The 11,516-nt window shown below is 54.6% G+C and overlaps 1 protein-coding gene across 3 annotated transcripts in view; it reads left to right on the top strand.

Moving 5' to 3' along the window:
• Positions 1–11,516, top strand: part of ppp1r42 (protein phosphatase 1, regulatory subunit 42) — a 270,849-nt gene that overhangs the window by 115,957 nt on the left and 143,376 nt on the right. The gene's annotated exons all lie outside the window — the stretch shown is intronic.

Genomic DNA, 11,516 nt, shown 5'->3' on the forward strand with positions numbered 1-11,516 from the left:
TGGAGCGCGGAGGTGGCCAAGAAGAGGGCCGGGTACAATCGGGCTAAGGCGGTTCTGCATCGGAAGGGGGTGAAATTTGGGATGCTGCAGCTGGCGAGACTGTGGGTCACATTTAAGGACCGGCACCATTACTTTGAGACGCCGGAGGAGGCGTGGACCTTTATTCAGGCCGAAAAGTTGGACACGGACTGAGGGTCGGTTGTGAGGGGGGCTACTGTGGTTACTGTATGTTGGGGGATGTTCTGTTCTATTCTGTATTGTTTCCTTGGGTGCTGGGTGGGGTAGGGTGAAATGTTTTGAAGTGGGGGTTTTGTGAGAGTGTGGGTGTCGGTGGTTGGAGCGCGGGGCCGCATTGGGGGAGGGGAGATGGGAGGCCCGAGGTGGGGGAGCTGGGATTAGGCCGCAAAAGGGAGTTGCGCCAGAGAGGGCGGGGCCGGTTTGATGGAAAGCGCAGGTTTTTTCCCGCGCTAGGGAGGGAAGGGGGCAGGGCCGGTGGGGAAGGGCGGTGTTGAAGAGGAGCGCCCGCTGATGGACAGGAGGGGCGGGGGGGGAGACTACCACATTGGGGGCCGATGGAGTGGCGGGAGTGGCCGGGGTCAGCAGGAGTCAGCTGACTTACGGGAGTGCTATGGGGGGAGCAACGCAGCTAGGGGTTGACCTAGCTGGGAGGGAGGGGGGGTGGGGGGGGGGGGGGGGTTGCTCCTGCATTGGCGAAAGGGGAGCTGGAGCTCGGAGAGAGAGTCGGGGCGGAGGTCTGCCGCTGGGGGTATAGGAGAGTACGGGAGGCGTGGGCATGTGGCTGGCCTAGAAAAGGGGATGGCAACCAGCAAGGGGGGGGAAGGGGGGGTTGTAACTTGGAATGTGGGAGGCCTGAATGGGCCGGTCAAGAGGGCCCGTGTGTTCGCGCACCTGAAGGGAATGAAGGCAGATGTGGTTATGCTTCAGGAGACGCATTTGAGGGTGGCAGATCAGGTTAGGCTGAGAAAAGGGTGGGTAGGGCAGATATCCCACTTGGGGTTTGACGCAAAGAATCGAGGGGTGGCGATTTTGGTGGGGAAGCGGGTGTCGTTTGAGGCGCTGAACATCGTGGCAGACAATGGAGGTAGGTATGTGATGGTGAGTGGTAAGCTGCAGGGGGTGCAGGTGGTATTAGTGAATGTATATGCCCCGAATTGGGACGATGCCGGATTTATGTGGCGCATGTTTGACCGGATTCCCGACCTGGAGGCAGGGAGCTTGATGATGGGGGGGACTTCAACACGGTACTGGATCCAGCATTGGACCACTCCAGGTCCAGGACGGGTAAGAGGCCGGCGGCGGCCACGGTGCTGAGGGGGTTTATGGACCAGATGGGAGGAGTGGACCCATGGAGGTTTGTCAGGCCGGGGGCCAGGGAATTTTCTTTTTTTTTCCCATGTCCATAAAGCCTACTCCCGGATAGACTTCTTCGTTATGAGCAGGGCACTAATCCCGAGGGTGCAGGACATGGAGTATTCGGCCATAGCCATCTCAGACAATGCCCCGCATTGGGTGGAGCTGGAGCTAGGGGAGGAGAGGGACCAGCGCCCGCTGTGGCGCCTGGATGTGGGCTTGCTGGCGGATGAGGAGGTGAGCGGGCGGATCCGGGGGGTGCATTGATAGCTATCTAGAGGCTAACGATAATGGAGAGTGTAGCACAATCAATCACTCATGAGATGAGATGAGAAGGAGTCGAACGATGGCTTTATTACGCAGACTTGTTCCCCAGCAGCACAGTTACAGAATGCGGCTGCTGGGAGAACCCAGGCTCTTATACTCTGCCTTACTGGGTGGAGCCAGCAGGGGGCTGATCCAATCGGGACCCAGTGTCTGTACACCAATAGCCTCTTGGCATCACAGGGTATCTTAATGCCCTTAATACATACCACCACATTCACCCCTTGTTAAAAATGAACCCGGCGGGGTAGTGGGCCGTATGGTGGTAAGGGTTTCCAGAGTTAGTACCTAGGATGCCGCTAACATGGCGGCTGTGCTCCAATATCAAATACTAGTACTACTTACAATGCCGCTTTTACTGGGCAACAAAAACAAATTATTGACTGAGGCATTTCTTGCTTTATTGTACTGATTCGATGAGTCGAATGGATGCCCTGGTCGTCCTCGCCGATCGTCTTAACCCCGGTGGTGATGCAGGCGCTGGTTCGGGCCCCGTCGTCTCTGGGAGCGTCGCGATGCCTCTTCCCGCTCCAATACCCCTATTCGGGGCCGGGGTAAGGACCGATCCACCTGGGAAGGGGGTGGCTGTGGGGTGTGCCGGTGGGAGGGAGGGGGTGATTTGTGTTGGGGGTGTGTGTGTGGCTCCAGACGGGGTCACTGGTGTTGGGGGGGGGGTGCTGTGTGGAGCTCCGGCGGGTGCCAGGTCCCGCAGGGAGACCGTGTCCAGTCGGCCGTCGGGGTATGCCACGTAGGCGTATTGACGGGTCGCGTGGAGGAGATGAACCCTCTTGACCAACGGATCCGATTTCTACGTCCGCACATGCTTTCGGAGCAGGATGGGTCCCGGGGCTGCCAGCCAGGTCGGAAGTGACGTTCTGGAGGAGGACTTCCTAGGGAAGACAAGGAGGTGTTTGTGAGGTGTTTGATTCGTTGTTGTGCACAGCAGCGACCGGATGGAGTGGAAGGCGTCTCGGAGGACTTCCTGCCAGCGGGAAACTGGTAGACTTCTGGACCGGAGGGCCAGCAGGACAGTCTTCCAGACTGTTCTGTTCTCCCTCTCTACCTGACCATTCCCCCGGGGGTTGTAACTGGCCGTCCTGCTCGAGGCAATGCCCTTGCTGAGCAGGAATTGACGCAGTTCGTCGCTCATGAAGGAGGACCCCCTATCGCTATGTATGTAGGCGGGGAAACCGAACAGTGTAAAGATGGTGCCGAGGGCTCTAATGACCGTGGCCGCGGTCATGTCGGGACAGGGGATGGCGAATGGGAACTGGGAGTATTCGTCAATCACGTTCAGGAAGTACGTGTTACGATCGGTGGAGGGGAGGGGGCCTTTGAAGTCCAGACTGAGGCGTTCAAAGGGACGGGAAGCCTTTATCAGGTGCGCTTTATCTGGCTGATAGAAATGCGGCTTGCACTCTGCGCAGATCTGGCAGTTCCTGGTGGCGGTCCTGACCTCCTCGATGGAGTAGGGCAGGTTGCGGGTCTTTAAGAAGTGATAGAACCGAGTAACCCCCGGATGGCAGAGGTCCTCGTGGAGGGTTCGGAGACGGTCCACTTATGCGTTGGCACAAGTGCCGCGGGATAGGGCATCAGGAGGCTCGTTCAGTTTTCCGGGACGATACAAGATCTCATAGTTATAGGTGGAGAGTTCGATCCTCCACCTCAAGATCTTGTCGTTCTTGATCTTGCCCCGCTGTGCATTATCAAACATGAAGGCAACCGACCGTTGGTCAGTGAGGAGAGCGAATCTCCTACCGGCCAGGTAATGCCTCCAGTGACGCACAGCTTCCACTATGGCCTGGGCCTCCTTTTCCACTGAGGAGTGGCGGATTTCTGAAGCGTGGAGGGTGCATGAAAAAAAGGCCACGGGTCAGCCTGCTTGGTTGAGGGTGGCCGCCAGAGCTACGTCAGACGCGTCGCTCTCGACCTGGAAGGGGAGGGACTCGTCGATTGCGTGCATCGTGGCCTTTGCGACATCCGCTTTGATGCGGCTGAAGGCCTGGCGGGCCTCTGTCGACGGGGGAAAAACCGTGGACTGGATTAGCGGACGGGCCTTGTCCGCGTAGTTGGGGACCCACTGGGCGTAATAAAAGAAAAAGCCCAGGTAGCGTTTCAGGGCCTTGGAGCAGGGGGGGAGGGGGACCTCCATGAGGGGGCCATGCGTTCGGGGTCTGGGCCTATTACTCCATTTCGCACTACGTAGCCGAGGATGGCTAGACGGTCGGTGCTAAACACGCATTTCTCCCTGTTGTATGTGAGATTCAGGGCGTTCGCGGTCTGGAGGAATTTGCGGAGGTTGGCGTCGTGGTCCTGCTGGTCGTGGCTGCAGATAGGCGGGCCTGGCACACTGCAGCATAATGTCCCTTCTTGCCACAGGCCTTGCAGAGCGCGCGCCGTGCCGGGCAGCGCTGCCGGGGGTGTTTTGTCTGTCCGCAGAAGTAGCACTTGGGTCCCCCGGGGTGTTTGGCTGCCGCGCTGCGCAGGCATGGAGTTGGCTGAGGGCGGTCGCTGATGGGGTCCCCGATGGGGTGGCCGCTGGCGGGGTCCACGATGCACAGGGGGAGGGATGGGCCGTGCGGTTGGGGACATAAGCCTGTACGTTGCGTGAGGTGAGCGAGAGCGCTAGTTTCTTGGTCGCCACGAGGTCAAGCGTGGCTCCTTCTAAGAGGCGCTGGCGGATGTAGTCAGACCCAATGCTGGTAATGAACGCGTTTCTCATTAGCAGGTTCGAATGTTCAGTGGCTGAAACGGCCTGGCAGTCACAGTCTCTCACCAGGGCGAGAAGGGCACGCCAGAAATCTTCCATTTACTCACCACAAAGTTGGTGCCGCGTGGATAGGAGGTGCCTGGCGTAGATCTTGTTGGTCTGCTGAGCGTAATTCTCCTTCAGTAGCGCCATGGCCTCTGTGTAGGTAGGCGAGTCCTCGACGAGGGGAAAACATTGGAGCTCAGCCGTGTGTACAGAATCTGGAGCTTCTATGTTTCTGAGATTGAGTCTGGCGCAGACCCGATGTATGCTTCAAAGCAAGCTGGCCAATGTTGGAAGTTCTTTTTGGCGTTGTCTGCTTGAGGATGCAGCTGCAGGCAATCCGGCTTGATGCGGAGGTCCAGCTCTGAAAAATCTCTGTGTAATAAATTGATGCACTATCAATTACGCCGAGCCGAGAGTAGAATGTAATCGAGGCTTTATTACACAGAGATGTGTGGCCTCCTACTGCAGCTTAAAAAATGGCTGCTGTTAGGAGAGCACACACATTTCTACTCCGCCTCCTGGGCGGAGCCAGCAGGCAGGGATCTACCTCCGTACCTGTAGTACAGGGACCTTACCGTAATACCCATATATACAATATAATACAACAGTGGTGACTACCACATTATGCTCCGGTTCGTTATCCCTTTTTATCAGGGAGATGGAAGCCTTCGACAATGTAGAGAACTCCCTCCTCTCCCTTGCTTCATTATATGCCCTCACCAGCAGTGGCCCGAGGTCCGTCCTAAACCTTTTATAGAATTCTACTGGGAACCCATCCGACCCCGAGGCTTTCCCTGCCTGCATCGCCCCCGTACTCTCCATCACTTCCCTCAACCCAATTGGGACTCCCCATTCCCTGAACCAGCTCCTCTACTTGGGAAACTCCAGCCCGCCAGGAACCGCCGCATCCCCTGCTCCCCGGTCGGAGGCTCCAACTTGTATAACCTTCAATAAAATGCCTCAAATACCCCATTCACCCCCTCCGGGCCTATCACCACCTTGCCCTTATCATCACTCACTCTGCCAATCTCCCCTGCTGCCTCTTGCTTTCTCAACTGATGGGCCAACAGCCTACTCGCCTTCTCCCCTCTGTAAATGCCCCACCGCCTTCCCCGTGGAAACTAGCCCAAACTTCATCTGGAGCCTCTGCCTCTCCTTCAACAGCTCTGCCTCTGGTACCTCCATGTATTTCCTGTCCACCCTCAAAATCACGTCCACCAGCCTTGCCCTCTCCTCCCGTTCCGTTTTCACCTATGCACCCAAATTGATATAAACTTCCCCCTTAACCACCGCCTTGAGTGCCTCCCCGATTGACAGACCAAAATGAAACACCTGCCCCACCCACCCCTTCCTCAGCCTTGTCTGCTCCCCTACCTTCTGGTGCATCTCCTGAAAAAAAGGCCTTGTGTGCCTTCAAATTCCTCAGGTATGTGAACACAGGCAACCGTTTGACCATTCGACCCCCTCACGTTCCATGTGACCAGCCTGGTTGGGGAACCAGCCATTCCCCTTTTTGAGCCAGCCCCTGGCCCGTGTCACGCACCTCTCCAGGCCCACCCTTGGATATCCACCGCCATCGATCTCTTCCAAACAGCGCCACACCAACTACACCCGTGTCAGCAATCCCCCCCCACCCTCTTCCCATCACCCAGGCCTGCCCAGCTAGCATTGTGGCCCAAGGCCTCCAACAACCCCACCTCCCTCAATTCCCCTCGCCCCCCCCCCCCCCAACCAACCCAACCCACTGTCCCTCAAGAGTAACAAAAGGCACACTCACCATCATTGCTCCCATGTCAAAACCTGCCTTCGAAAACTCATACCAAACCCAAAACTTCTGCAAAGATCAATGTCCTCAAACTCTTTCCAGTTCTTTGTCCCTCATAAATTTCATTGCCTCCTGGCGTGTCAAAATAATACTCTCGCTTCTGGAAATTCACCCACAGTGTGACCAGGTACAGTACCCCAAATTCACCCCTTTTTAATCTGGTTAAACCCGGCCCTCCTCTTCGCCAGTTAAGCAGCTAAGTCCTGGTACACCTGCAGCTTGTTCCATTCCCATGTAGATTTCTTAGCCTGCCTCACTCATCGAAGGATCTTCTCCTTGTCCAGAAGGCGGTGCAACCCCACCGCCTTCGCCCTCGGTGAATCGCCTGCCTGTGCCCTCCTCAGCCCATCTCCACAGGCCGATCAAAGACTCCCTCCCCCAATATCTCCAACATTTTTCGCCACATACTCCGCACCTTCAATGCCTTCAGGCATCTCAACAATCCTTAGGTTTTACCTTCTGGAGCGATTCTCCAAATCTTCCACCCGCTCCCTCTGCTTTTTCTGACTCTCCCACATCACTCCCATCTCTTTTTAAAAAAAATATATTTATTAAAGTTTTTTAACACAATTTTTCTCCCTTACAAACAATAAACCCCCCCCCCCCCTTGTAACAAAAAAAAATGAGAAATCGCGCAGAGCAAGATATATACATGGCAAAATGATATATTTACACAGCTTTGTACACTGGCCCTCACCCGTACGTGCCAGTTTCCCCAACCCTTCATGTTATCTCTTGCTCATCCACCCTCCCAGGCAGTCCCCCCCTTTCCCCCCCCCCCTCCCCCCCCCCCCCCCTCACATCACTCCCATCTCATCCACCAATGAGGCCAACTGCTCCTCATGCTCCCCATCACCTCCTCCACTGTTCTGGATAGCCAGGCCTGGGACTCCCAGTCTCTGCTCAACTCACGTGACCCTGGGGAGTTCTGGTGGCGGCCATGGAGTGAGTGGGCGCACATTTTGCAGCTCCCACTCTAGGCATTTTTGTTGGGTCCTTTTCCCCGTTTGCTGGGCGGATGATTTGGTTGGAAAAGGTGTAGAGGTGATTGAGGAAAGTTAACTCTGCTGGTGCATAGATCCACGGACCAGACGTGGGTTGAGATGAAGGGAGCAGTTGGAGTAAGAAATTCTTTGTGCGCCATAGGTGAAGATGGCGGAGGGTAAAGGGTCTGCCCAGTGGTCAACGGAACAGCTGGTAGACTTCTTACCGAGAAGTTCAGCCAGCAGGGGAGGGAAGCCCAGGAAGACCTAGTCAAGGTGGTGGAACCATTAAAGTGGGAATTGGTTGGGTGGAACAGAGGCTGGAGACCCAGGGCCAGGCCATTCGGAAAGTGGAGGAGGCAGTGGGGGAGCACAAGGAGCAGCTTACCTCAGTGGTGGCCGAGATCGGAATGGTGTGGGAGACCCAGAAGCGGGCTAAAGGAAAAGGTGGAAGCAGCTAAAGGAAAAGGTGGCGGACCTGAAGAATCGTTCCCGGAGACAAAGTGGGAATGCCTGAATGCATTGAGGGAACGGACCCTGACCCGTATGTAGCGAAGATGCTGGAAAAGCTGATGGGGCGGGGGCCTTTGACCGGCCCCTGCGTGTCGACGGGGCGCATAGGGCACTGATGAACAAGCCACAAGCAAATATGCCGCCGCGGGGCGATGGTGGTGCAGCTCCACCGATTCGTCGATAAGGAGAAGATATTGCGGTGGGCAAGGCAGACGGGGTCGTGCACCTGGGAAGGCAAACTTGTCATTAGAAAATTCCTTTCCCCCCCCTTGTAATTTTTAATCAGGAATTTAGCCTGTGCTCTCAGTCTGGATTCTGTCCATTTTTCCATGATTTTATGTACAATCACACATTCGTCGTTACCAAACATTACTGTAGACAAACTAAAGCGGATTGCCATATCTGTAAAATGTAAGTTGAAAATGTTCCTGTCCTTGTTCCAACCTGTAAATCCATTGCCACTACATCATTGACATCTTGTGGTAATGGGAGACTTATTTTAGCCTGTGACAGGACTACCAGTGGCGACATGTAGGTGGAGGTCGCACGTTGGGTGGCTCCAGATAGAGCTTTCGGTTTTTGGCCCTTTTCACCCAGATATTGGGGAGAATTTTGGATGATTGATTGTTAAAAAAGTTGCAGTAACCAAAGGATGTCATAAATCCCAGAAAAATAATCCGGGGTGAAAAATTGCAAGCGATAGTCCGCCGATGAGCTGGGTGGGGAGTTCAGTGGGAGGAAGGAGAGCAGGCGCAAGTTCGCCGGATGAGACAGCACCCTTAATAAGTCCGTCGATAAGCTGTCCGAAGTGATGGCGGGGAAGTTTGAGCGGCTGGTTTCCAAGCACTTCGACAGGCAAGTGTCATGTGAGAGTACCTTTAAGAAATGGGTCTTTAAGAAATGGATGTTACAGCAGTGGTGTTAGAGTGTGGGTGGAGCTGGGCTGTCTATTAGCTTTTAATTTCACTTTGAGAAAAGATTGGGTGTGTCTGTTTTTTGGTTTTGTTTTAGTGTTGGAGCTGAAACCAGCCAAAGAAGGTGTAATTTTGAACTCTCTGCAATCTAAAGACTATCTCCAGATCATTTGGTGAATTCAGAGTGATAACTGTTTTCAGTAGTGAATTTAAACCTCATGTGCTTCTGTTAAAAGGTTTTTTGCCTTATGGATGTTAAAAGTACATTTTAAGGATTAATTAGAGTGTTGTGTTCTTTGAGGGGTGTATTTGAATTGATGGTTGCTAAGATGTTCACTGTATGTTTTAAAAAGGTTACCTGAGTTCATAGAATAAACATTGTTTTGTTTTTAAAATACTGTTAGACTTTCTGCTGCACCACACCTGTATAGTGGGCCGTGTGCTCCCCATACCACAATCTATTCAAAGTTGTGGGTCAGATGAACTCCAAGATTCACTTTGGGTTCTTTAAACCCTGGCACACAACACAAGGAAAGGAGATGATGACCTCGCTCAAGGAGTGAATGGATGAGACTTTTGCCTTGATAATGGAGGCTGCGGCTAAGACATCGATGGCGGTGCGGGAGCAAGAAGAGGTTGAAACAGGTGGAGGAGGCATTGTCACAGACAACGACCAGTTCACCTCGATGGGTGAGGAGCTGGGAAGGGTGGTGGAGAGTAACAAAGGGCTGAGAGCCAAAGTGGAGGACCTGAAGAACAGGTCTCGAAGGCTGAATCTGAGGATCGTGGGGCTGCCTGAGGAGATGGAGGGCCGGAGGTTGGCGGAGTATCTTGCGGAGATGTTTACCAGGTTGTTAGAGGAGGAGGAGGACCCTCCCTCTACAAGCTGGACAGGGCTCACTAGTCGCTCTGACCGAAACCAAAAGTAAATGAACCCCTCAAGAGCTTTGATAGTCTGCTTTCTCAGCTATCAGGTGAAGGAAAAGGTGTTGAGATGGATGAAGCTCAATCGAGAGGAGGGGTGGGAAGGCAATGATATTTGTAAATACGAGGATCTCTTGGCAGAGTTGGCAAGAAGGCGGTTGGCCTTTGGTCGTGTGAAGGCGGCATTGTATAAAAGCAACATGAGGTTTGGGATGGTCTATCCGGTGAAGCTGAGGGTCACACAACTTCAGGGACTACTACTTTGAGACAGCGGAGGAGGCGGAGGCGTTCCTGAAGTCTGAATGACTGGGACTGAATTCAATTTGGACTTTGTTTGTTGTTATCTTTTTAACTTTTTTCCTTCTTTCAGGTTGTGTTTGGGAGAGGATAGTTTTGGGGTAATGTGTTGGATTTGTTTCTTCTTGGTCTGAGGGAGTATTGTATGGGGTTGGAAGGTCTGGGTGTGGGGGGCCTTAGTATTGGTTTTCGTTTTGATATTGGGTGGGAGTTCTGGCAGGGGCTGAAGTTGGCTAGTGAACGGGAAGGAGATGGGGCAGGTCTGTGGTCGTTGGAACCTGTATGGACAGGTTTGATGGGTCTGTGAGGTACGAATGGTGGGGGGGATGGGGGACGATACTGGGAGAAATGGCTGGTAGGCTTCTGGGAAGGGAAGGGAAGGGGAGGGGGAGGTGGTTGACGGTGACTAAGGGTAGGCTGGGCCCCGCCAGTTGGGTGAGGCCGGGAGTAGCAGTTATGACTGATAGGAGGGGCAGGAGGGTGAGAGGTTTGAAAGACACCCCCCCCCCCCCCCCCCCAGTCCATTTGGTAATGTGGAACGTGCGAAGGCTGGGGGAACGGTGAAGTGGGCGAGTGTTTTCTGACATTTGAAGAGCTTGAAAGCTCTTGAAATTGCAAGAGACCAATCTGTGAAGGACAAGCTGAGGCTTCAGGATTACTGGGTGAGTCAGGTGTTCCACCCGGGCTTTGATAGTACGACCTGGGTTTGCGATATTTGTGGGTAAGAAAGTGAGGTTTCATATGGAGAAGGTGATGGCTGACCAGGAGAGCAGGCACGTTACAGTAACGTGTGTTTTAGAGGGTAGGTTGGTGGTGCTGGTTAGCGTGTATTTGTTTTCGGAAACATTTTATTGCAGCATTTATAATTTCAACATTTTAACATATTAACATTCTAAATAACAGCACGGTCCGCCACATGCAAAAGCCCCACAGTAACATGCACAACTTCCCCCTCCCTAACTCCTAGCTACCCATACATTAGATTCACTGCCCTTATTCGCCACTTCCATGCCTACCCCCCCCCCCCCCCCCTTCTGCTGACGGTCAGTTTTCCTTCAAGAAGTCGATGAACGGCTGCCACCTCCGAGCGACCCCTGGGGCGTCATTCTCCGACCCCCCCGCCGGGTCGGAGAATGGCCGTTGGCCGCCGTGAATCCCGCCCCCCGCCCCCGCCGAAGTCTCCGAAGGGAGAAAAGTCGGCGGGGCGTTAATGGCGCCGCTGCCGCGGAGAATGTCACGGGTCTGCGCAAGGCAGCCGATTTTCGGCCTGCCGATATTCTCCCTTCCGGATGAGCCGAAGTCCCGTCGACGTGAATCAAACCTCCTTTTCATCGGCGTGACCCGGTGCTCCAGGCTCATGCCGACCAGCGAGGAGGTGAGTGACGGCCTGGGGGGTTGGCTCTGGGCAGGAAATGGCGTGGCCGCAGACTGATTGCCTGAGGAGAGGTGTGTCTCGGCTTGTTGTGTGTGTGCGGCGGGGGGGGGGGGGGGGTGGTTAGAGTAGGCTGGGCTCCGGGGGAGTGCCGGGAGGGGGTCCGTGCCGGGGTGGAGGTTGGGGGTTGTGGAGGGGGTCCGTGCCGGGGTGGAGGTTGGGGGGGGAGGTCCGTGCT

The sequence above is a fragment of the Scyliorhinus torazame genome, chromosome 11, assembly GCF_047496885.1.
Source record: "Scyliorhinus torazame isolate Kashiwa2021f chromosome 11, sScyTor2.1, whole genome shotgun sequence".
In the NCBI taxonomy this organism is placed as follows: domain Eukaryota; kingdom Metazoa; phylum Chordata; class Chondrichthyes; order Carcharhiniformes; family Scyliorhinidae; genus Scyliorhinus; species Scyliorhinus torazame.